This window comes from Polyodon spathula, chromosome 22 (genome assembly GCF_017654505.1).
Source record: "Polyodon spathula isolate WHYD16114869_AA chromosome 22, ASM1765450v1, whole genome shotgun sequence".
Classification (NCBI taxonomy): domain Eukaryota; kingdom Metazoa; phylum Chordata; class Actinopteri; order Acipenseriformes; family Polyodontidae; genus Polyodon; species Polyodon spathula.
In genome coordinates, this window is record NC_054555.1 from 11,753,678 (window position 1) to 11,777,498 (window position 23,821).

The window sequence follows — 23,821 nt, forward strand, 5'->3', positions numbered from 1 at the left end:
GCACTGTGTATACTATCGATTGTTTTTAGGATGCTTGCTTGAGTTTGTGTAATTGGTTAGGACTGCTGCTTACTTTTCAGGATTCCTTGAAAATGAAATCCGCAAATCAAGAGGTTTCAAGAAATAAATCCCATCTTAATTTCTATTCATTTGATCTCAATAGAAGGGCTCTATATACCTAACTACTGTTAAAATAATAAAAACACAAAAAAAACAACACACATCTGTATGTTAGTGCTTTAATTATTCAAACACTGCCAGTATTTAGATGGGCCGTTGCTTATGTCAATTGAATACACTTCAGAAAGAGTTATGTCCCTTTAACAGACTACAGATGACATGAGAAAGAAAAACACTTTCTATCCTACTGTGGTCTTAAAATGTCTTTTTGGAATATATATTGTACTTGCAAATTAATATCTATTTCATAATTCCCTGAAGAAATTAGATGTAATGTAGGATTTAATACTCAAATACACTGATGTTTTAAATCCAGCAATCACTCCTATCTGTGTTCTATGGACAGTAAAGATGGATTATAATGGTCTTTAGAATCGGTAAACATGGCAACCCCCACACTGCCTGCACACGCCACCCCACAAGATGTTATAAGCTTCATATTTTATTTTAGGCAGGGTGTAAGGCTCTTAAAACTATGAAGATAGCTCAGTAGTGTGGTTTGAATCCCCCTCACACAAAATTCACTATCTTGGCTGGGGACACACAGGAACATCTGAATTGGCCTTAATCTGGGCTAGTTTACCACTGCTGGTAAGGCACCCGATAAGTCTAGGCAGAAACTGCCCAGGCTAGGCCCTCGTCTCCATTGTTCAGTAGCTTGACAACATTTGCTTAAACTCAGCAGGTGAAAGGGGGTGATTGACTTGACAGCAGGACAAGGCTGCCAGATTATCTTCAGTCTTTCTGATCCGTAAGTAAGTTTCAATGATAAGGTCACATACAAATTGGAAATTTCAAATTAGTTGAAAAATCTGGGGTAAACATGTGTCTAAAAACAAACAAAAAATAAATAAATAAAGAAGGTCCCATCCTGCCTGCATCCAGCTCACTCAATTTCTATTCATGTTCAATTGTGTCTAATCTTGTTTCTTGTTTTAAAGCCAGAAAAAACTGCTTAATTTCAACTTGCTTGCAAAGCAGGATGTACAATGTTATTTTATCTTGACCTTTGTCAGCTGAAATGAGGCCACTGACCTTCAGTGAGACAGAATTCAAATTGGGTGTTTAAAATTGGAAAAAGGGAGAAAAACTGAAGAAAAATACCAAGAATAAAATTATAAACCACAGCCAATGAGGGGAGAGTGGCCATTATCATCGAGAAGATGTCTTTAGTCTTAGAATGCTGAAACTCTCATTGTTACAGTGGTTTTAAGATTGAGACCGAATAATATGAAAAATAAAGTCAGTAAAAAAATTTAAAATAATAAATTAGTTCACAGCAGTACAAATATTAGTTATATAAAACGCAGCAGGCTTTAGGCATTTCAAAACTCCATTATTATCTTGTTCTATTGTACTGCACAGAATGTCTCTTACATGTAAGAATGCAACAGTAACTCAAATGAAAACCAAAAAAAAAAAAAAAAAAAACCTTATCTTTCTAAACCCATGTCTAAAGCATTTCTGTGCTAAAACATGTTAGCCATTGACTGCAGAAGGCAAATTCGAGAGTTGTATTGAGTAGCACCCTTAGAACCTTATGATCCAATTACGTTTAAATAGGGATCTTGACCTTGGTTGCATCTGACTTTATACCAAAAGTATTTCAGTTATTACAATTTTATCAGTGGTCCAGTATTTGACTCACTTTGAAACTTGCTTTCCAACTGCTTTTAGTTTTGGACTGTGCCTGTATTTACCATTCTACCAAATTTCAGATTTATTGTGAAATTTACTTAAGTTATTGACAGACAGCAGGTTCACTGTTGGCAGTGGCTTCATTAGACATGGCTGCACAACATGTATGGCACAGTTCTGGAGAACAGATTGCATTTCCACCGGCTTTTAAAGTAGTTAAACAAAGTGCTGGTATGGTGGAGGGGGGTATCGCGTGACATTTCTGTAGGGGCACGGCGGGGGCAAAGTTGAAATACTGTACCTCTTTGTACTAATCAACAAAGCACCTACACGCATTTAAAAAAAACAAAAACAAACAAAAAAAACATGCAGATATTTATCAAAATAGACAAAACCAAGTAAACAACGTCTCCAATTCCGTATCCACAAGCAATAATTAAGCATAATCCGACAGTTAAAAGGCTAAAGATTTTGACCTGTTCTCTCCATGTGCAGCTGCATACTCTGCAACTACGCTAAGTTTTGTACTGCAGCATATTAGCTTGAATCAAGTTAACTGGGCTTAATGCTGAGGACAGTTTAACACGATGTGATTGAAACGGGATATGATAGATTTTTCCAGAACAGCTGTACAAACACCATAGTAATGAAAACATCTGAAGGGTTTTTGTTTGTTACAGTGGCTCTCAAAAGTATTCACCCACCTTGGACTGTTCCACATTTTATTGTGTTACAACATGGAATCAAAATGGATTCAATTGGGAGTTTTTGCCACTGATCAACACAAAAAAGTCCATAATGTCAAGTGAAAAATAAAATCTACAAATTGTTCTAAATTAATTACAAATATAAAACAGAAAATAAATGATTGCATAAGTATTCACCCCCTTGAGTCAATATTTGGTAGAGGCACCTTTGGCAGCAATTTCACCCATGAGTCTATTTCGATAAGTCTCTACCAGTTTTGCACAACTGGACACTGCAATTTTGCCCATTCTTCTTTGCAAAATTGCTCAAGCTCTGTCAAGTTGGATGGGGACCTTTGGTGAACAGCAATTTTCAACTCTTTCCACATATTTTCAATTGGATTGAGGTCTGGGCTTTGACTGGGCCACTCCAGGACATTGAACTTTTTGTTTTTAAGCCACTCCAGTGTGGCTTTGGCTGTATGTTTGGAGTCATTGTCCTGGTGGAAGTGGAAAAGTCCAAGGGGGGGTGAATACTTTTGAGAGCCACTGTACATATTCACTTGTCTGTAAGAACACGATATTCTCTGGTATATACAGCAGGCTAATCCGTGCACTTTTCTTTATGATGCAGCCAAAACAGGGCAGTTTTGTGGCGGTACGGAAATGTTTGTTTTTTGTTAAACACGGCAGAAAAAAAAAAGAAAACCGTTATACTGTAATAATTAATAAAAGAAAAGCAGAGGTAGCCAATTTGATCTAATTTCATTAAACCACACCACACTAGTTCACACTCTGGTTTATGGTGTTTCTCTGCTCAGTGTTTACTGAAAGCGGGATGAATTTTACTTGCACCAGTAAACAAGAACAGAACAACTCAACAAATTGGCAGTATGCCATACCTGAATTAACTTAGTTGTTTTTTTTTACCGGTATGCATACCGCCCCACTTAACCACTGATTTCCACACAAACAAAGGCTGTAATCACTGATGAATGGTCACTTATCTCCGAACGATTTAAACACCTGAAATTAGTGCCACCCTGCTGTGTAGTAAATATTAAGACAATAACTCAAAGTCTACGGTCTCTCTACATAGGAAGCATAAAAAGTAATTTGCCTTCAAAATGGTAGCCATATGAGTTCAATGTCATGTTCGCCAATACATTTTGCATGCAGGGTATGAAGACACACACAAAAAAAAAAAAACATTCTGAAATATAAGGCTTTGACCCTATGGTGGCAGCAGCTATGCAAAAAGAAAATTGGCACAAAGGGTAATCATGTACAACATCCACGTTTGAACCTGATCTAGGAAATCACAGAATACAGCTGTGTACCAAGAATGCAGCTAGAATCGCTAAGAGTCAGGTCTTATTATCCAGAAACTAAAAAGTTACATGAAGCAAAAATGGCAGCCATCAGAGATAAGAGGGGTTTTGTAGGTTCTGCCCAAGGATTTTCCATAACACTGACAATATGAAGTTGCCAGCTGAAATGGTTGATGAAATATTAGCAGTGGTAAGTGTGGGGGTGTAGAGGGACTACGAGATCACAAACTGAATGCAGTATGTTTTTCATCAAAATGCATTATGTGCCATTCTAAAAGCTATTAGCAGATTCCAGATTGGTCTTCACACCAGGTCAAAATCATTAAGTGCTAGATGATAGCATACCATCAAGAGCGCACTTAGTTCCATGTTTCTAATAATGGAAGCTCTTGAGCATTAAAGTCATTTACCATGCAACTGATACTGTACTTTTTATTTATTAATGCATGTCGGATAAATTACTCTGACATTTGAATGTAATATTTCACACAAACAGCAATTGCTGTCCATATATAAAATCTCTTTGTAAACACAAAAGCATTACAGCATTCTTTCCAATGCAATAAGTGATGCTGAGGATAGCATAAAACAAAGTGATTACCTTTATTCTAAAGGGAACTATGTTTGCTTATCAACTGTCAACAATAAGCTTACTTAAAACTTTATAGGTGGATTTATTAAAGGTAACCAAACTGGTATTTTAAAGCGTAAATAGCTTCCAAAGTCATGTTAATTGTGTGTGTTTTATTGAGTTGTAATCACCTGGATTTGAGCTTGCTTTGATCTACTCCAGAATACCCTTAGCACTGGGACAGAACAGGCTTCTTCATTTCATTCAAATCAATGTTTTGTTCATTAATGGGGAAGGTTGTTTAGTGATGGCAACATGTTGACTACTGTATGGAAGAATGTAAAACACAAACTCCAAGGTTTGTAAAACAGACACTAGACATAATTGTGGTATTCCGCTGTTTTATGTTAAGAGAATCTCCATGGGCCCCACAGTTCAATGAAAGGGAGCTCATGCCTCAAATACACTGCTTCGATTCTGTCTTTTTTGAAATGTAGACTGTTTTGGGTCATTACCTCAACCCTTCCTAAGTTGGTTTTCAGCCCAGCAGAAGAGGATGACGTGTCCAAATAAGCAGTATGATAAGAGTATGGGAAGAAAATATGATAGCCACATTTAGGTTCTCTCGAGTGTAAAGGCAACTTCTTGTCAGGTATAACAAACAATAAAGCACAAAAAAAAAAAAAAAAAAAAAAAAAAAAAAACCCTGCATACCTGTACAGTGCTTTGACTTTTTCAAAATCTGTTTTTGAATAAAATGTGTTTGCAACTGTTGTTGGCACCTTTAACAACTCTAAGAAATAATAAACACAAATTAATTAAAATATGAATATCCTGTGTCTGTAATATAAAATACAACAATATAAATGTACTTATATTGCGCTATTCATGCCAAATTATTCCAGGATGTTTAAGAATGAACATGTAAAAGATCACTGATGGGCTAATGGTTCCCATGATGAAAAGACACACAAATAAATATTCCTGAACTTTAAAGGTCCTATTTTGATTGCTTTCATGTTATCAATTGGGATTGAATTCCATAGGCAGGGACATAGCAGATAAAAGCCCTTGCCCCAGATGATTTTAGCAAGCGTTTTGGAATCACTGGTAGATCAGCACTCTGTGATCTCAGTGAATGTCTGGGAAGATAAGGAATCAGCATGAAGATAAGAAGGTCCAAAACCATGAAGGACATTGAAGGTCATAATCATTGCACTACAACTCAGTAACAAAACTCACAGGAAGCCAGTGCAAAGTACAGACCTGGAGTGACATATGTTGGAATCGCAGAGTATAAGCAGCAGTCATGCAGCAGAATTCTGAACCAACTGAAGTATATTTAATTTAACATCTGGAAGGCTAGTTAACAAGGAAATACAATACACAATCTGAGGAATAATAAAGACAATGCTAAATTCTGTGCCCATTAACCTTATCTCAGTAATTCTTACTGGTTCCAAATGTATGAGTCCCCCAACACACACACACACACACAGTTTGTGAAGCTTATTCATGGTTCTTATTGCACCGTCTTCCTCATAGAAAATAAACAGTAAAACCTGCTTAATAGCCCTCATTTATCACACCAGAATATAATGAAAATCAAGGGAAACAAGCTCCTAGTAATATCACATTGGTTAGTATCATGCTCTGCTTAATATCAATCACATTTATGAGACATGCAACTGATTTCCACCCCACTTCATACAATTTCAAATTGATTGCATGTGCATTTACACTTTTTGTACTGTGACAGGGTGGTCACAGTGTGCAGGTGCGTGGTAATGTCACGGACCAGGAAGAAGCAAGACAACACACAGAGACGTGGAGTTTTGGTGAATCAGAGCATTTAATAAATTAACAAAAAGAAAATAAAAAGGTTGGACTAAACAGGACACGGCACTTTAGGCCAAAGTAAATAGGCAGACAAAACGAACCGACACTAACACACAGGGTGTACGAACGATAAACACAAAACAAGTATGGTGCTGGTGCTTCCAGCACTCGTAGCAATTAATTTATTTTACTTTTATTTACTTCCTCCTTCTCCACACCTGTTCGCCACTCAAGAGCACACAACCCCGAGTGGGTGAAAACATGCACCTTTTATACTTCTGAACTGAGACTCAATTGGAGTCTCGGTACATCTGTATGTGAATTAATTAGTGCACACCCGTGACACATGTTACATTCATTTTATCTGCACGTGAAGTGATATGCAAGCAAGATAGGACAGCTTATACAAGCACTGAAAGTTGTTTTGGTGAACTGATGTCCTGGGATTTTTAAAAGCATTTGGATATTACTGTAACATCGAGTTGTATATGTACAGTGAAGTAGAGGGTAGAAAACGTTTTTGTTCACTGAGTTACAAGAGAGCAGGAAGAAAACGTGTGTACCAGCAGCAAAAACTGCCTTTTACACATGCAAACAAACCAGTAAGCTAACAAGGTCTTGTTTCTGATAAAGAAGAGTGGGCAAAATTACACTGTAGGAGAAAAGTAACCAGCACCCAATAATAATAATATGTCAGTAGACAGACAACACTACACAACTCTGATCATTTCAACACACTTTATTAGAAGACTTTACATTGAACATCAAACAGCAACTTGTTTTGCCCTAAATCAACTTAACTGAGGGATGATAGCCTGGCCATACATTGTTAGCCTAGAAGATGCTCCAAGGGAGAGATGGGGCAGGTAGTGAGAGCACTAGCCGATTCAATTATACAGTACTGGATACGGAGCTCTTCCACAAATCGTCTGATGAATACATCACAGTTTCATAAAAAAGAGTAAATCTAAGTAAAGGTGCAAAAATCTAAGAAAACTAGTCATGCTGACCCCCCCTGACCCCCCCCCCCCCCCCCCCCCCCAAAACCCCCCCCCACAAAAAAAACAGACCTGTGATTTCAGGCATGACTTTGAAGTAAAAAGGCATACTATTATTTATAATGCAATCCGGTTTCTTGTATAGAAAATGCATTTAAAGAGCCTTGCCTTAAGGGTGATGCAGGCAGAATCCCCATGTTTGATGTTATGTGACTTGATATGAGACCATTTATTTTAAAGGCAATCAGAGTTTGTACATCTCAGGGACAAATCATACATACAAAATACGTACTGGCTCTACAGATGCATGACTGTAAATGTCAACTAGCTTTTCACCTTGTTATTATGAGGTGAATATAAAAGATCAACTACCTTGGTGTAATTCACATTTCTGATATTCAAGTGTCTTTCTTTCCTTTTTTTCACAAAAAATGAGCCCTGTGATGAAACTTGGGAAGGTGACAGCCATTGCCGAGAATACTATAGTGTAGGCTTATAAATGGAACAAAATGTGCATCTGACATTCAAATGTCCATAATCCCTGGTTAACTGTAGCTGAGACCTCATCACCCAGCCACCATCATTTAAAAAATAAAATAAAAAATGAAAATCACATTAAAAAAACAAACAAAAAAACACGCAGGTCAATAATAAAACAAGTCTATTGATACAACTGGTACTGTACAATTTAGGACATTCAATATTTATATATATATATATATATATATATATATATATATATATATATATATATATATTATATTTTTTTTTTTTTTTTTTTTTTTTTTTTTCTTTCTAGATTTGAATATCTTTATTAGTGCAAACTGGAGTCTGTGAAACCCGCTATTGTAAATTAATTACCCAACCAATTAGACTCTGATTTTATTTTTGGTCAGTCTGTACACCTCCATATAGCAAATTATTCTTAATTTTAAATGCCGTTAATAATCACAGTAAACATAATTTAAAAGTGTTTGACAAAAAAATGTCTTCATGAAGACAAACAATTAAATATTTTCAACTTATCAGTAGCTGTATTTAAAAAAAAAAAGGATTAACTCACAAACCATTGCTAAACTGTATGTCCTTTCTTGGTTTTGTGAATCACAATAAAGCATACCCAGGGGAATGCCATATCAAATTGAAAGGTTTGTAAACATGAAGTAAAATGGATACGTAAAATATCGGCATCACTCGGCTTTAACAATGTGTCAGTGAAAGGGATCATTTGTATTTCATAACACCAGTAATCAAACTTAACTAAGATAACCAGGGAATATGTCTGTGTCCCAAAAAATAGCAGGATCTTACTGAAGTCACAGGATGTCAATATGATAGTAATATTAGGTCAGAGGTCAATGTCATGGACACCAACACATTTAAGGTTTCTAAAATATGAAGTCACTCCCTCAAATGGTTGCTGAGACATAAGCTTTGTAAAATAACTGTTTCTAAAGGGTTTATTTTTCCTTCTACGATCGACCTTGACAGATAATAACAAAGTACAATTGTGTAGAGTATGAAGCCATTCTCTCAGTGCCAGATCTTTATCATGTCTCAGTACCTGTACTATGTGTACCTGTGATAGCTATGGCAGGCACACAGAAAACAACACTGGTTTAGCACTTGACTGCAATACCTAACAGATTGTGAGGGTGCCATGTGTTAGTAAGGCACTCAGCGCACATAATGACACACAGAGTAATGGAATGGATGGCCCCCAGAATAATTTCCCATGCTGGAGCTAAGCGTTGTATCCAGCTTGTGCCACAGTTTATACTCTGCATCTGTTCAGTAAACACAGCTTTTTTTTAATTTTTTATTTTTAAGAACAGCAGAGGTTGCAACCGAGGCAGGAATAAAGCAGAAACCAAAAGCATTTCTATATGGTTATTCACAGGAGACCAACACAAAAGGATATTGCTGATGGTGCACTTGAAAATATCAGCTGGTAATGAAATAGGTTCAACTACAGGCATTTATTATCTTTGTCACACCTGTATATTTCAAAGATAATCTTATATATGTTTGAAAATTGAAAGAATGGTTGTATTATCTCCACAAACGACAAGAACTGGTCATTCAAAAATTACAATAATCTACTCCAGCCCTAGGTATTGTATCGATGTCGAAGTTTAGTTTTTTTATTTCTTTATTTTCTTTGCAATATCATAAAAAGGACTACCTGACTCAAATCTCCCCTACAAGAAAAGCTATGTTGTATAAAGAAGGCATGCTATGGTTACAGAACAGATAATGCAATGTATTCCAGTCAGAGGTTTCACGCTACCTCTCATAGGTAATATGGCCTCATTCAAAGGACGCATTATCCAGTCTCTGACTAATTAATATATTTTTTATAGGACATAACATGACTTGTTCTTGAAAGGTGTTATTAGACCGTAAACATTCAGTGATAGCATACATGTATACTCTGTGGTTTTGCGTGAGTTATTAGTCTTATGCTTCAGTTTCTCATGAGGTTCATAAGATTAATGTATCACATTGCTAGAACACAGTTATGAGGATGTAGCCAATACTCATTAGAGATGTGTGGTAGATAAAGCTTCTGCTTCTCATAAACATGTGTGAGTGGGATGGTGACAAGATGTAGGGTGTAGGCAGTCACTCTCCATTGGTGACTGCATTGAATATTGGAGAAAGCTGTGCTAATTTGAAATGTAAAAGGTCAGAAATCCAATCAAAAATTACTGCATTGTTTACAAAAACAAGTGTGTGTGTATGTAATTATATATATATATATATATATATATATATATATATATATATATATATATATATATATATATATATATATATATATATATATATATATACACCCTGGAACATCTAGTATTCTCCTACTGTTTCAATGCGTATGGCTCCAGCTGCAATTACAAAGAACTGACACCCAGACCCGGGTGACCTGGGAGGATGCTGCTCCTAAGCTCCAATCACGTGCAAAGCAATGTTGTCAATGTAACAGATGTTCCTCAAAGTAATCAAATACAAATTCATTTGAATGAACTGTATGTTTAGGGAAAGCAAAGCCAGTCTGGGATGACAGTATATCTACAAACCAGGATGTGTAATACTTCCCAATAAATAGACTCAATAGTAAAAACTGTTCCTCACTACCTATCAGCATTCTTACAATAGATGCAAATCTCTAGCCTCAATAATGCCTGTCAGACAAGGTATTAGCAGAACCTACAGATGGCCCTTGGCAGTGTAATTAGGGATGTAGAGTGTCACATATTAGGAACAGCTACATTTAATTAGATGTACTCATTTGCAGGGACACTAATGCTTTATGAATTCACCCCCAGCAGGGATCCCCAATAACTCATCTAGTGAGTGTGGGTGGAATCCAGTTCCTGCCAAGTTTCTGGTCTTGGCTGGAGACCCATAGGGTTGCTTTAGCCTTGAAATTACCAGGTTGCACACTTGCTTCATCTTTCAGCTGCTTAGTAATATCCACTTCTTAGGTTCGGCTGATAAAAACACAATTTGCTCTTCGGTGGGTTGCATCGGTAAAGGATCCAAAAATGGTTGTGCTGCTTTGTTTAATTGGTGAAAGAAAACTTGTGGAGTTTTGATCTCCCAGCATTCGTTTCAAGTGTCAAGAGGTACAGAGAGAGTTTGGTGTGTAAGGCTGAGGAACATTGCAAGTCATTCTGGAAACAGTACTCTGTGTGCAAGTTTTTTGCAATGTACATTAAGGGGAGCAACAAAGTGGCATGTGCGGTCAGAATATTACAGATCGAAAAAAGTACAGGATGGATTTGGAATCCTAACCAATGCTCTATTGATAGTCAGTTGGTTGGTGTTTCAGGGGAGTGATTTGTAATAATAATGTGCAACTTTGAGTGTGAAGTTCTACCACCATTACAATGGTGTATATTGTCAGAATTCTTTTAGTATATTATTGTCCTTTAGGACACTTAGAATGTGCCTCGAAGATGTGAAGAATTGAATTGTCCAGATGCCAAACAGGTGTCTGACCTATTCTGGTGATATGCTTAGTGGCACATCAACTGTTAAATACTTCATAAACAATATATCTATCTATCTATCTATCTATCTATATATATATCTATATATCTATATATATATATATATATATATATATATATATATATATCTATATCTATATATATATATATATATATATATAGTAGCTCTATAGATATATATATATATAATATATAGATATATCTATATATAATAATATATATATTCCTATATATATATATATAGATAGATATAGATATATAGACTGAGGAATGCAAATTAAAGGATTGTATGCTATGAATAAGATATTGATTCATGAAACATTCAAAGACCACTGATCATTAATGGCTCAAATCAGTTCTCTGGTTCAGTCAAACAATTTAATGATTGGCAGATTCAATAAATGGATTTAAAGCAGTGATTTGTTTATTAATTAGAATCTAAAATGAATTTACAATATTATTCAGTGGTTTAACATGCATACGTCTTTATATCTAAAAGTCTCCATTTATCTCCAGTATAACACAATTAGACAGGTCTTCTGAAAATGTCAAGATGCCCAGTCCCTGCTTCTCATCAGCAGGGACTGGGCATCTTGTCACAATTGAAGGAAGAAAGGATGGAGCAAAATACAGGAAAATACTGCAAGAGAATCTACTTCAGTGCGCTAAAAAACTGAAGCTTGGGAGGAAATTCACCTTTCAGCAGGACAATGATCCCAAGCACAAGGCCAAAGCAACATTAGAGTGGCTCAAGAACAAAAAGGTGAATGTCCTACAGTGGCCCAGTCAAAGTCCTGATCTCAATCCCATTGAGAATCTGTGGCGCTATTTGAAAATTGCGGTCTACAAGCGTCGTCCAACCAACCTGAACAACCTGGAGAAAATCTGCCAATGGGCCAAAATCACTCCGACACTGTGTGCAAAGCTGGTACATACTTACCCCAACAGACTTAAAAGCTGTTATTGCAGCGAAAGGTGCAAATATTAATGTGTGGGGGTTGAATACTTATGCAAGCAAGATATTTCAGTTTTTTATTTTTCTTAAAACTATTTCCCAACATAAAACCAATGTCACCTTACAATAATTGATTTTGAGTTTAAGTGTTTTAAAATAAAATATCGAACAGAAAGACATTTCAATGTACCATTTGTAATTCAGTAATATGAGAGAATTGATCAGGGGTCTATATATCTTTATATATAAATTGAAATGTTACAGAATTCTACAACACAGCCTAAGTATTACAAGACCAGCTTTGCTGTAGCTACTTCAGGACACATTTTACTGCCCTACCAATCCTATTACGACTGTCAAAGTCAGCCCCCCCCCCCCCCATCTACCCCACATCAAAGCTAAATCCAATTTTCAATCTTTTTCCACCCCCAGGCGGCCAAATGAGTTTAACAGCATGCATCAAACACAGACCTAATAGACTAGATCTGTCCATTTAACAGATTCACAGAACATTCCTTGATAAACAAAGCAACATCCACAGAACTAAGACAACACAGAAATAACAGCATTTAACATCCCACAAACCATCATTCAAATGTACAGCAGCTCTCTAAACAGATTCCAGCCCAGCACACCCAAGAGTATTTGTATATATGCGTGTTTGTATAACGACGAAGCCAGTTATGAATAACGTTGACAATCCTGTATAAGATAAGGATTATTTATTCGGAACATTTTCAGCATGGTTTACCGATATATGATTGCCTGAATATAATGCATGTTCATTTTGTAAGACTCACTGTGTAAACAGCTTGTCCAATTTAGTTTTTTAACCTTAATGTCGGTGATGCTTTCATGGTTCATTTCACTAACATACTGCAAGATCATTTTTTAAACAACTTTCAAAATCTTAAGTGTTACAGAACACCATGTAATATTTACAAGAAACACATTTACTTTGATTTATCTCTACTATATTTTCCAACATAATCCCCATTTTTTTTTATATTTTAACATATGTTATACACAGGGCGATTCATAAGTCACAGGGTGATTTTTAATTCCACTTGAATGTTGGCATTACTGAACATTCCTCGGGTGGTCAACAGCATGTCACAAATTGTCTACATCATAGACATTTTTGCTTTGCACATCATCATCCACATACACTCCAGTTTTTCTGATGCTCTGACAACGTTGGGAGAACATATCTGTATATCTAGTGAGTATAGCATATCCTGATCACGCTGTCTTGATACCAGAGTATTTGCAGGACAGAGTAGAACTTCTTATTTGACTCTTGCCGAACACTCCTAAGTTAAAATTCGCTCTTTTAAATCATCAAAACAGTGGCAGATCTTAATACCACTAGCTAACCTGTTTTCATTGTATTTTTCCTTTTATTCTAGACTAATAAATAGGTAAAAAAAAATCTGGATTAATATAGTGTTAAAGAATGGCAGTGTTTAAACCTGTTTAGATCACTTCTATAGATCCCCATGATGAATGCATAATGACATCATGAGACTAACTAGAATTATGTTGAAAAATATATTGCTGTGATATGGTTTATTAGTTTATATTTTATTTTAAATCAAGGGACAGAAAAAGGGACAGACTCATGCTACATCTTTTTTTAATTTATTTTTTTTTACTTTAAGTTTCATAAAGCACCACTGGCTAGGTAGTAGGGTGTGGGTAGTCACTGACATAGGAGACTGAAAGTGTGTTTGAAAAACACCGCACAAGTGTTCCGTTTTATTTATATTTTCTTTTCAATGATTTCTTTTAGCCCGCAGAGGGCGCTGTTGTCCGTGGCCTCGCTACCAACGATGGTATTCAGGTCCTCCGGAGTACCACATTAGGGTACACAGTTAGGTGTGGGCGCACTCGCAGGTGCTCAAAGAATAATGAAAAAATCTGGACACTATCGGGGTCTGCTCAAGAGTTCCCCGCTCTCGCTCTCTTTTTCTTTAGTTTTTTTGGGTTTCTTTTGTTTTCTTTTTCCGTCCGTCCGCGATCTTGACGAGCAGCGCTTCCGCTAGCTCGTTTGTAGGTCTAGAGGGGAAGATCTGAGGCAACAACAAAGCATTAATTTATAGGCCCAGCAATCGCCCGAAGGCCCGCCTCCCAGCCACTCAGAGAGGGAAAGCCCACATACCCCCTTCCCCACCTCTCTGTGTCACTGCCATGACTGACAGACGGATCCCATGGGGCTGCTGCCCTCTTCCTGCAGCACCCTGCATACGTCAGACAGCCAGGCCAGGTCTTCCGTTACACCAAGCAAAACTATTAGCGTACCACAGCATTACTTGTAATGGCAAGCTAGAGCTGCTATGTATCATCAGTGAGTATGGTTCATACAATGTTATCATTGTGGTAGCACTAGACCAGTGGTGTATACCACTGCAGTTGTCCTTGTGCTACAACCGAATTAACATTCTATATCAATAAGTAAGCAAATAAAATACTGCACTCAATGGTCGTTAAATAAAATGTACACTTTACTGGTTATGAATTAATTGGTGGATGAATGAAATGATCCTCTATAATTGAAATACAATGTACAAAGATATTGCAGATTTCCTTAAAAAGCAATTATCTGGAATCAACCTCACAGTTTAATGTGCATCCTTTATTGATTTGAAGAAAGTTAGAATTACCGTTCATCACTGCTGCCACATATGGCTCAGTACTCTAGCATTTGCTAATTTGTATGTATGAATACTAGGCTCATTTTGTAACAAACTTGCACACTTGATTTTATAAAGCAGCTGGCACAGTGTGAATTCAGAAACAAATTAAAAAAGAACAAGAAATGCTCGTACTTAAGTCGCTGAATACCCTTCGTTGATTAAGGACTGATTAACCCATATAAGCCTTTGGGTAATAAGGGGAGAGTTTCCTTGCATGTAAGGACTTGATTTCAATTTCAATTGTCCCTTAGGATTTATTGAAAGCTATTTTTTTTTTAGCAAGAAGGAACACAAACAAAATATGCCTACAAATTAAACATAATCTGAACATATATTTATTTTTTATGCTTTTTCTTTTTTTTTTCTCAGTACAAAAAAAAGCAAAATAACATCAAGAGCACTTGACCCCAGTTGGATTAATTCCCATTTTTTTAATTGAGTTATTGCACGACACAGAGGCCCTTAATTTTAGTAGATCACTGTTGCAGTAAGACACATTTTATGGCTACCTAACAAACAGCTAACTGCCCTTGGTCTTATATCTAGAGCATGCAAAACATAACAGGGCTGTTATGTTATTTCCCCAATATTCCCAAATAAACTGACCTGCAGTTATTAAAAACAATAAAGAATCACCCAGACTAGCTTCTGCAATGAAGCACTTTGTTTTTGGGAGTGTCGTAGAAAGGCTGCTGACAGGACAAATGCAGCATCACATAGCAGTTTCAGAGATGAGACAAATCTGCTGATTCCCCACCCCCTCCAGCCTGCCTCCACAGCTCAAGTTGAATTTGATCTCCACGGGCGTTGCAGTCTGAAATTGTTGCCAGCACAAATTAATCATGGCAGGCCAGGACTGGAGCAACTGCTCAATAAATAGTGAAATTTGACCCGCATTGTCATAGGAAAGCGTTGGAAGTCCCAAACATAAGAAGCTGATCCAAATAGGGGCTGAAAGATTACCACTGGGTATCTAATGTATTACTGCTCATGCCATATGAAGACATATCATATCACATCACAGTCACCAATACACTTCCAGCAAAACTACAGGCTGCATCAAGTATATGAGGAGATTTACAGACTGGGTACAATCTGAGGCAAGTCGAGGTTTTTATACTATTGAGGAAGACAGTTGTCTCCAAATCCCTTTAAAATGTGTGACAGTGGCCCATAGTCTTAGTAGTGAGTGCTGTTGCAGTCTAGAAAAATATTATTCTTAGTAGGACCCACACTGTTTACCCCCCTTCAAGACACATTTTATACCTAACAGCTAACCGCCATGGTTTTATACCTGGATAAGGTAATATATCATATTCAGGAGGCAGTTGTCTTGTATGTCCTTCTGGCAAAGTGCCCCGCCCCTGGGTTATTTATTTGTGTTGTATGTTGCGTGTAGTGTGTTAATGTCGGTGTATTGTAGTTGGTACACAGGATAATACGGGTTATGAACACGAGTGATTTAAAATGTATATTTGTACTTGGGCATGAGGATTGCACATCACTTCATGTGCAGGTAAAATGTAAATTCACGTGAAGTTGTACCGAGACTCCAATTGGACGACTGATTAGCAATCGAGTCCAGGTACAGCTGCATAAAAGCAGCATGTTTTCACTCACTCAGGGTTGTGTGTTCGGTGAGTGGGGAACGGGTGTGGCGAAGGAGAAAGTAAAAATGTAAAGTAAATTAATTTAACTCACCGTATTTGTCTGTTCGTCCACTCGTTTGTCTGTCTGTTTAGTGTTAGTATGTTTTGTTTGTCTCCTTATTTTGGCTAAAGTGCCATGTCCTGTGTGTTGTTCATCTTACAACCTTTTATTTTCTGTCTGTTCATTTATTAAATGCTGAGTGCAACTACGCGCTCAGCTTCACCAAATTCTATGTCTCTCTGTTTATTTTGTGTTGGTTCCTGTTTCTGGTCTGATGTCACCAACTGCAGTCGTCTTTGTGAGTCCTTCATGTGTTGTAACAATTATATGAAAAGTGTGTAGACTTCTTCCTCTTCTTCCATTCTTTTAAGATTACCTCAATGTACAAACTGCACAGGACAGTGACAGACAGATCACAGAGTGAACCCCTGAAACATGCTTACTTGATTTCATTGCAAACTAGTAAGTATAACTACCATATAAAAGCAGCATATGTTTTCAAAGTCTGTAGTCCACTAAAAGACAACAAATAAACAAGCTGGAAACACCATTTAAAAGCAGCATACGTTTTCAAAGTCTGTAGTCCACTAATCACCCAAACATAGATGATCCATTCTAATATATTCAAAATGAATTTGCTTGAAGTGTATTTTTAATTATTCTTAATGCAAACGGATTTTGCAGCACATTGCTGTCCTCAGTAGATGTCCATAGAATGTTCCACAACTCTAAGAAAATGTATCAATGCCAGGGGTAGAAGCTGTTTTACGTGCCACCTAGTCCCAGTTTACCGAGCTACCCTTTTTATGAATATTTAAATAGGGACCTTCTAAACTGCTACAAACTGATTAAATGAACAACTCCCCAATGATCACCAATTTATGACCTTGGGTGAGACCTGTTGCTATACCAGTAAGTGAAATGATTTCCAAGTAAAATTAGTAAAGCACTTTGATCGTGTAAATCAGTGGACCTCAATCCCAGTCCTTGGGGACCCCTGTGTCTTCTGGTTTTCATTCCAACTAAAGCCTTAATTGAACTAATAATTAGCTTAATTAGGCCTTTTTAATTGTTCTCAGCACCTAAGAAGTTGAAGATTTCAAGTTACGTATAATATTTTATAGTTAAGTTGAAATCTCTGTTAAAAACTGTTTAAGAGCTGAAAACAATTAACAAGCTCAGTTGGAATGAACGGCAGAAGACACAGGGGTCCCCAAGGGACAGGTTTGAGAAGCATCGATGTAAATAACATACCTGGGAATAAGATATTGCAGGTAACCCTAAAACCTTAAACCTAAATTTAAACTGGACAAGTAACAAAGTTGCCCTGTATACCGTGCTGTGTATGTCCAATTATCATGATAAAAACACTGAAACAAGCAATGGGCTGATAAGCAGTTCATTTAAAATCATTCCAGCTATCCTGCCAACTCATTCTGACAAGACACTGGCTGTTTGCATAGCTACAATGTTAAAATATGGGATACTTTAGAAATATGCCAATGAACAATGCAGTGTTGTAAAACTCTGGTCTGGTCACTCTATAAAAGAAACAGCATCTCGGTGTATTGATTATTTACTGACCTATCCTGTTTCTAACAGTCATTGAAATCTGAAAACCAGCACTGCTTCAGAGATGTTTTGTTCCTCTCTCTTCCTGTATGAACATAAGAACATAAGAAAGTTTACAAACGAGAGGAGGCCATTCGGCCCATCTTGCTCGTTTGGTTGTTAGTAGCTTATTGATCCCAAAATCTCATCAAGCAGCTTCTTGAAGGATCCCAGGGTGTCAGCTTCAACAACATTACTGGGGAGTTGATTCCAGACCCTCACAATTCTCTGTGTAAAAAAGTGTCTCCTATTTTCTGTTCTGAATGCCCCTTTTTCTAAACTCCATTTGTGACCCCTGGTCCTTGTTTCTTTTTTCAGGCTGAAAAAGTCCCTTGCGTCGACACTGTCAATACCTTTTAGAATTTTGAATGCTTGAATTAGGTCGCCACGTAGTCTTCTTTGTTCAAGACTGAACAGATTCAATTCTTTTAGCCTGTCTGCATATGACATGCCTTTTAAGCCCGGAATAATTCTGGTCGCTCTTCTTTGCACTCTTTCTAGAGCAGCAATATCTTTTTTATAGCGAGGTGACCAGAACTGCACACAATATTCAAGATGAGGTCTTACTAGTGCATTGTACAGTTTTAACATTACTTCCCTTGATTTAAATTCAACACTTTTCACAATGTATCCGAGTATCTTGTTAGCCTTTTTTATAGCTTCCCCACATTGCCTAGATGAAGACATTTCTGAGTCAACAAAAACTCCTAGGTCTTTTTCATAGATTCCTTCTCCAATTTCAATATCTCCCATATGATATTTATAATGTACATTTTTATTTCCTGGTAGGAATATTTGGCTTCCTACCAGCCAAATATTTTTTATTGAATTTCACTGAACAAGGTTTTTTTTTTTTTTTTTTGATCGTCCGGCCTACTGATTTCAGGAACTATTACCTTACATTACAGAATGTAAAATTAACAATAAATAAACAAAATGCAGTAAGCTGGTTCTTTTTGTGATTTTTGTAAGATTAGTTTTCTAGATTAATTTAGGTATCAACCATTTTGCCTAATTTACAGCCTTTACTTTCTTTGTCAGATACTGTTTTATGTGCTGCACTCTGGGCAGGATATATTTTTCATAAACAGCACCATTACCTAGGCACTGCCAAACTGAGGAAGACAAACTTGAATAGGCCACAGATGCAGACCCTACACTGAGTATTCCTCTCTATGCCAAGGTACAGTGAGCAAGCTTATAGAGGAGCGGTCTATTTTGTGGATCGTTCAATATAGAGCTTCTGGCTTGTGGAGCTGCCATACTTCCAGTAATGAAATGCTCAGATAATGACCTTTGATCATTTATAATTTGTCTAAATAGGAGTCGTTGTGGAAAATACAGCAAGGTGTTCTGTCATGTGATCGTGTGTCAGACCACTCTGACATAGAATCAACCCTTTTTGAACATGATTAGGTGGCAGAGAGCTACACAGTTTAGGGGTACCTTGCATGGTCCTGTACTCAGTTTAGTATGTAGGCTAAAACAATTTAGTTATTTAAACTGCGTAAAGAATAATGAAACATTACAATTGCTGTCCTTGATAACCACAAATAAAATATCAAACAATATCTGCCTCTTACAGATGCCTTAAGATGGTGTGTCTTATATGGTTAATTGCTTTGTTGATTATACTGTATCTAACACAATTACAAATCATATCAGATTATGTATTGTAGAGTGAATTCTTTTGAGCATAAGCAACATGTTTTTCCTCTGCAACCTACCTGCAATTAAAAAAAAAAAAAAAAAAAAACTGAGGAAGCAGGTGAATCTGGTGACCACTTGTTACTGTTATGTACAGCATTAAAAACACCAACAAATTATTATCCTTTACATTGCACATTTATTCATTTACTATAAAAGTGAAACCCAAACATGTAATTTCTAATTGAACAATAAGCAAATTAGAGCAAAGTTAATCAAGCAGGCTCGATGGATCCTGCACGCGCTTGCAGTCAAGATGTTAAAACACTTTGTCTACCCCCCTCAGAAATATATAATTTGCACAGTATATCTACACCCCGGTAAAAGCGTCAACACCAGAAAACATGTTCTACTAAGAGCCATGTGAACACAATGCAATAAAATGCTAACATAGTTAATAAGCAGGTGTGGTTTTCTGTTTAGTATTATTTTTTACGTCTGTTTATTTACAAAAACCAAAAACGAGTTGCTACTAATCACTATCTTCTATGACGAAACTGTTCATATTGGGCGAATAAAATGGCAATATCCATTCCCCCCATGTACAGTAGTATAGTAGTCGTAGTATTAGGAATACTACTGTATACAATATCCAAGGCAGGTGTCACGCTGAAGCGCTGCACAGTTCAAATAAAAAATCAAATAAACAAAGATGACGAAAACATGACCAAGTGTCACATTACGCCTGGCGAGTTGAAAGCTTTGTGTAAAAGAAATAGAATAATTGAATCTGATTCATTCATTTCTATGCACAGTGACAGCCTCCTTTGAAGTTCACTGTCATTGCATCTTCGATTCGGGATTTCTTGCATTGGAACGCATTCCACTTGAAATCTGTTATTTCAAGAATACCGGAACACGCGCAAACGTTCAGCATGCATCTCTGTTGCATACTCACGAAACATTAGATAAATTATAACAGAATGCACATATTTCTGCCGTACAACTCCGTTATATCGTTCTATTGCAGGGTCCAGGGAATTCCTTAAACTCTTGGATTGCATGGGAAATAGATGTTGCACTTCTTAACTGGGATAGCAAGCAAGGCACTAAGAAGAAAAAAAAAGAGCAAAGACTGAATGGAACTATTTAAAATGCATGGAAATAAACAAACACGTAAACAGACGTACCAGTATGAAGCAGGGTCCTTTACAGCATTATCAGTCCACCGAGGAAACTTTTTTTTCTGCTACCTCTGCAACGTTCCTTTTCCAGGTAAAATAATTCCTTCACTTTGAACCTCCCGCAGCCGTTTAGCAAAACAAGGACAACAAAAATAAAAACCCAAAGGTTAAAAAAATAAATAAAACAAAACAAAACAAAACAAAACAAAAAAACAGGAATATGACTCCCTTAGTTGTCCTCTTTTGCAATGCTTACACTAAGCATGTTGAAAGATAAAGCTAACTGCCTCTCTCTATAAGCTTTCCCTTTGATTAAACCCAACACAGAAGCTCGGTCTGACTGGGATCGCTAATCCCAGGTTTAGAACTGAGAGCTCTCTCAAGCACAGTCGATTGGAAACTACCATTCAAATCAGGGGAGGGATTCGTCTACATCAGACGCACGTTTCAGGTAAAATGTAACGCACTTAACCCTTACACAATGCTCATGGTTCAGTAAGAACATTATACAAGTAAATAATAATAATAATAATAATAATAATAATAATAATAATAATAATAATAATAATAATAATATATTTATTTTTAAATGCCGATTTTTGAAAAAGGGAGGGTTCTGTTATGTATGTGAAAGAGTACGAGCTGGTTTGATATTAATGCTGTGTACCTTTGAGAGACGGTGCCAATGCACCTTGTTGTACGCTTTGCATTTGAACGCGCTCAGTTGCTAGAACAGAAAACAGATTAATGAAGTTGTTCAGTTGGTTCTGTATTATCGCAAAAATACAGGAACCAAGGGTACGAAAAACATTTCCCGCCGAATGAATGCAGCCTGCTGCAGTGGAGTAACAGGCAAACTAAGAATGATTTCTTTATTCATATACTTGTTTAAATACTGGTGCACCCACACATACTCCACACATACTGCTGCTATTAAACTAGACATTCCTACTTATCTTTATCCATATACAGTACATGCATTATATAACAAGTTGTGTAAAGTACTGTGATGGCCTTTAATTGGCAACCTCATCAGAATTGACATGTACACACGCATGTTAGTTAATTCATTAGCACTGAGGCAGGTGTTGGCAATTACAGGCTGCCAATTTAGACTTTAAAAGAGAACACGCATTGAACAATTGGAGCCTGGACTGGGGATTGCGCTGTTTGAGCATCAGAGCTTATTAGTCTGTAAGGGGACTGACTTGGAGTCATAACTGAAGGTAAATGCTGTCTTTTAAACTGCAATACTATTGTCTTCCATACTGTGTAACCTGGGTGAATTACCATTTTTAACTACACTGTGTAAACCTCGAATTATATTATATTACTGAACCTATATGTGGATCTGTAAGGGACAGACACAACACTTCACCCTTTGGTGGGGTGTTATCTTTGTATATTTGTGTATTGTTAATTTCACTAGTTATTTACTTTGAATTATAATTTTATGTTGTATGATTCATGGTTTATTAACTTTTTTTTTTTTACACTGGTGAAGGTTTGCAGTGGGTGTGTCTGTTCCCTTTTCTTATCCAGCACACTGGGGTGATGATATTAACTTAAATTGACAATTTAATTTACCTGTGTGGTTTTTAGATTGCTGATTGCCTATTTTAATTATGCATTAACACATTTTTTGCCCTGAGTTGACACTCCTGTTGTCTTTGTGCTGTGACTTTCATATACTCACTCCTCTGTTATGGTAGACTGATATTAATTCATTTTGGACCCTCCAGTTAAACAAAGGTGGCAGCGGCAAGCTATCCATTGTGTTAATCCAGCAGCCAGTAAACAGAAGGTTTATTACAGTACTGTGCAATTCAGAAAGTGCTGCTTTTATACTATTTTTTGAGGAAACTAACACTAAGAACAGCAGAATTTAAAAGGCCCACTTCAAGTAGGGTTAGGTATGTGTTGCAAACTGATATTTGGTGTAATAAATGATGTCAGCACAAGAGGGATTAATTATGTTATGGTATGTCAAGAAATTACAAAAGCACAGTACCTGTCTATAAGATGAGTAAACGGACCAAGAAAAGGTGGCCTGAATAGATGAGTGGTATTGAAAGTGAAAGCACATAGCTGATACCATTGAGAATGACTTACTAAGATAACATGTTATTTTAGTTTTCTATGTTAATTATATATTGTTTTCAGAGAGCGTGGTAGCTAACATGTTGGTTGTCTTAGTGAGGTACCTGTAATTTTAAAAGTGGTTTGTTGTTTTAGACTGCTGATTGTGGCCTTAATATTGAAAATTGCTTCATGATGCCCTCAGGCAGAGCAAATCAGGAATGCAACAAAGTGGCCTTACATGTAAGATGGCCTTTTAAGCAAGGTTTTATTATGGTGTAGATTAGTTTTCAGAACTGTCCTGCATAGAATTTGTTGTAGGATACCAGGTTACCCGCGCATTAAAAATGAAGACACCCACACAAACACCAATCAGCCAACCTGTCAAGTTAGCTGTCAGAAGTGAACCCCGGTGTGGTATTAATTAATGCCTCAGATTCACTTATTAATCTTTCTTTTAAACTGTAAAGCAGCTGGTCAGATTCAGTCAGACCGAAAGAGAACAAGAATGTTTTGCCATGTGTATTCTGTCTATGATCAAAAAAAGGTTTTGGGTATTACTTTTTTCATTATTTTGAAGGCATACAGTTTAGAAATGAGTGTCTGTATTTTATTTATATATATCTTAATATATATGTGTGTGTGTGTGTGTGTGTGTATATATATATATATATATATATATATATATATATATATATATTATATATATATATATATTATAGATATCTCATATAAAAAAT

The 23,821-nt window shown here is 36.6% G+C and overlaps 1 protein-coding gene across 1 annotated transcript in view; it reads right to left on the reverse strand.

Annotated features, from left to right (window-relative positions):
* The window catches only part of LOC121297123 (teneurin-2-like), a 483,736-nt gene extending 462,398 nt beyond the window's left edge, over positions 1–21,338 (reverse strand). Inside the window, exon 1 of the mRNA XM_041223184.1 lies at positions 21,009–21,338. The gene's annotated coding sequence lies outside the window, so the exon portion shown is untranslated. The remainder of the gene's footprint in view (positions 1–21,008) is intronic.
* Between the last annotated feature and the right edge of the window lie 2,483 nt (positions 21,339–23,821).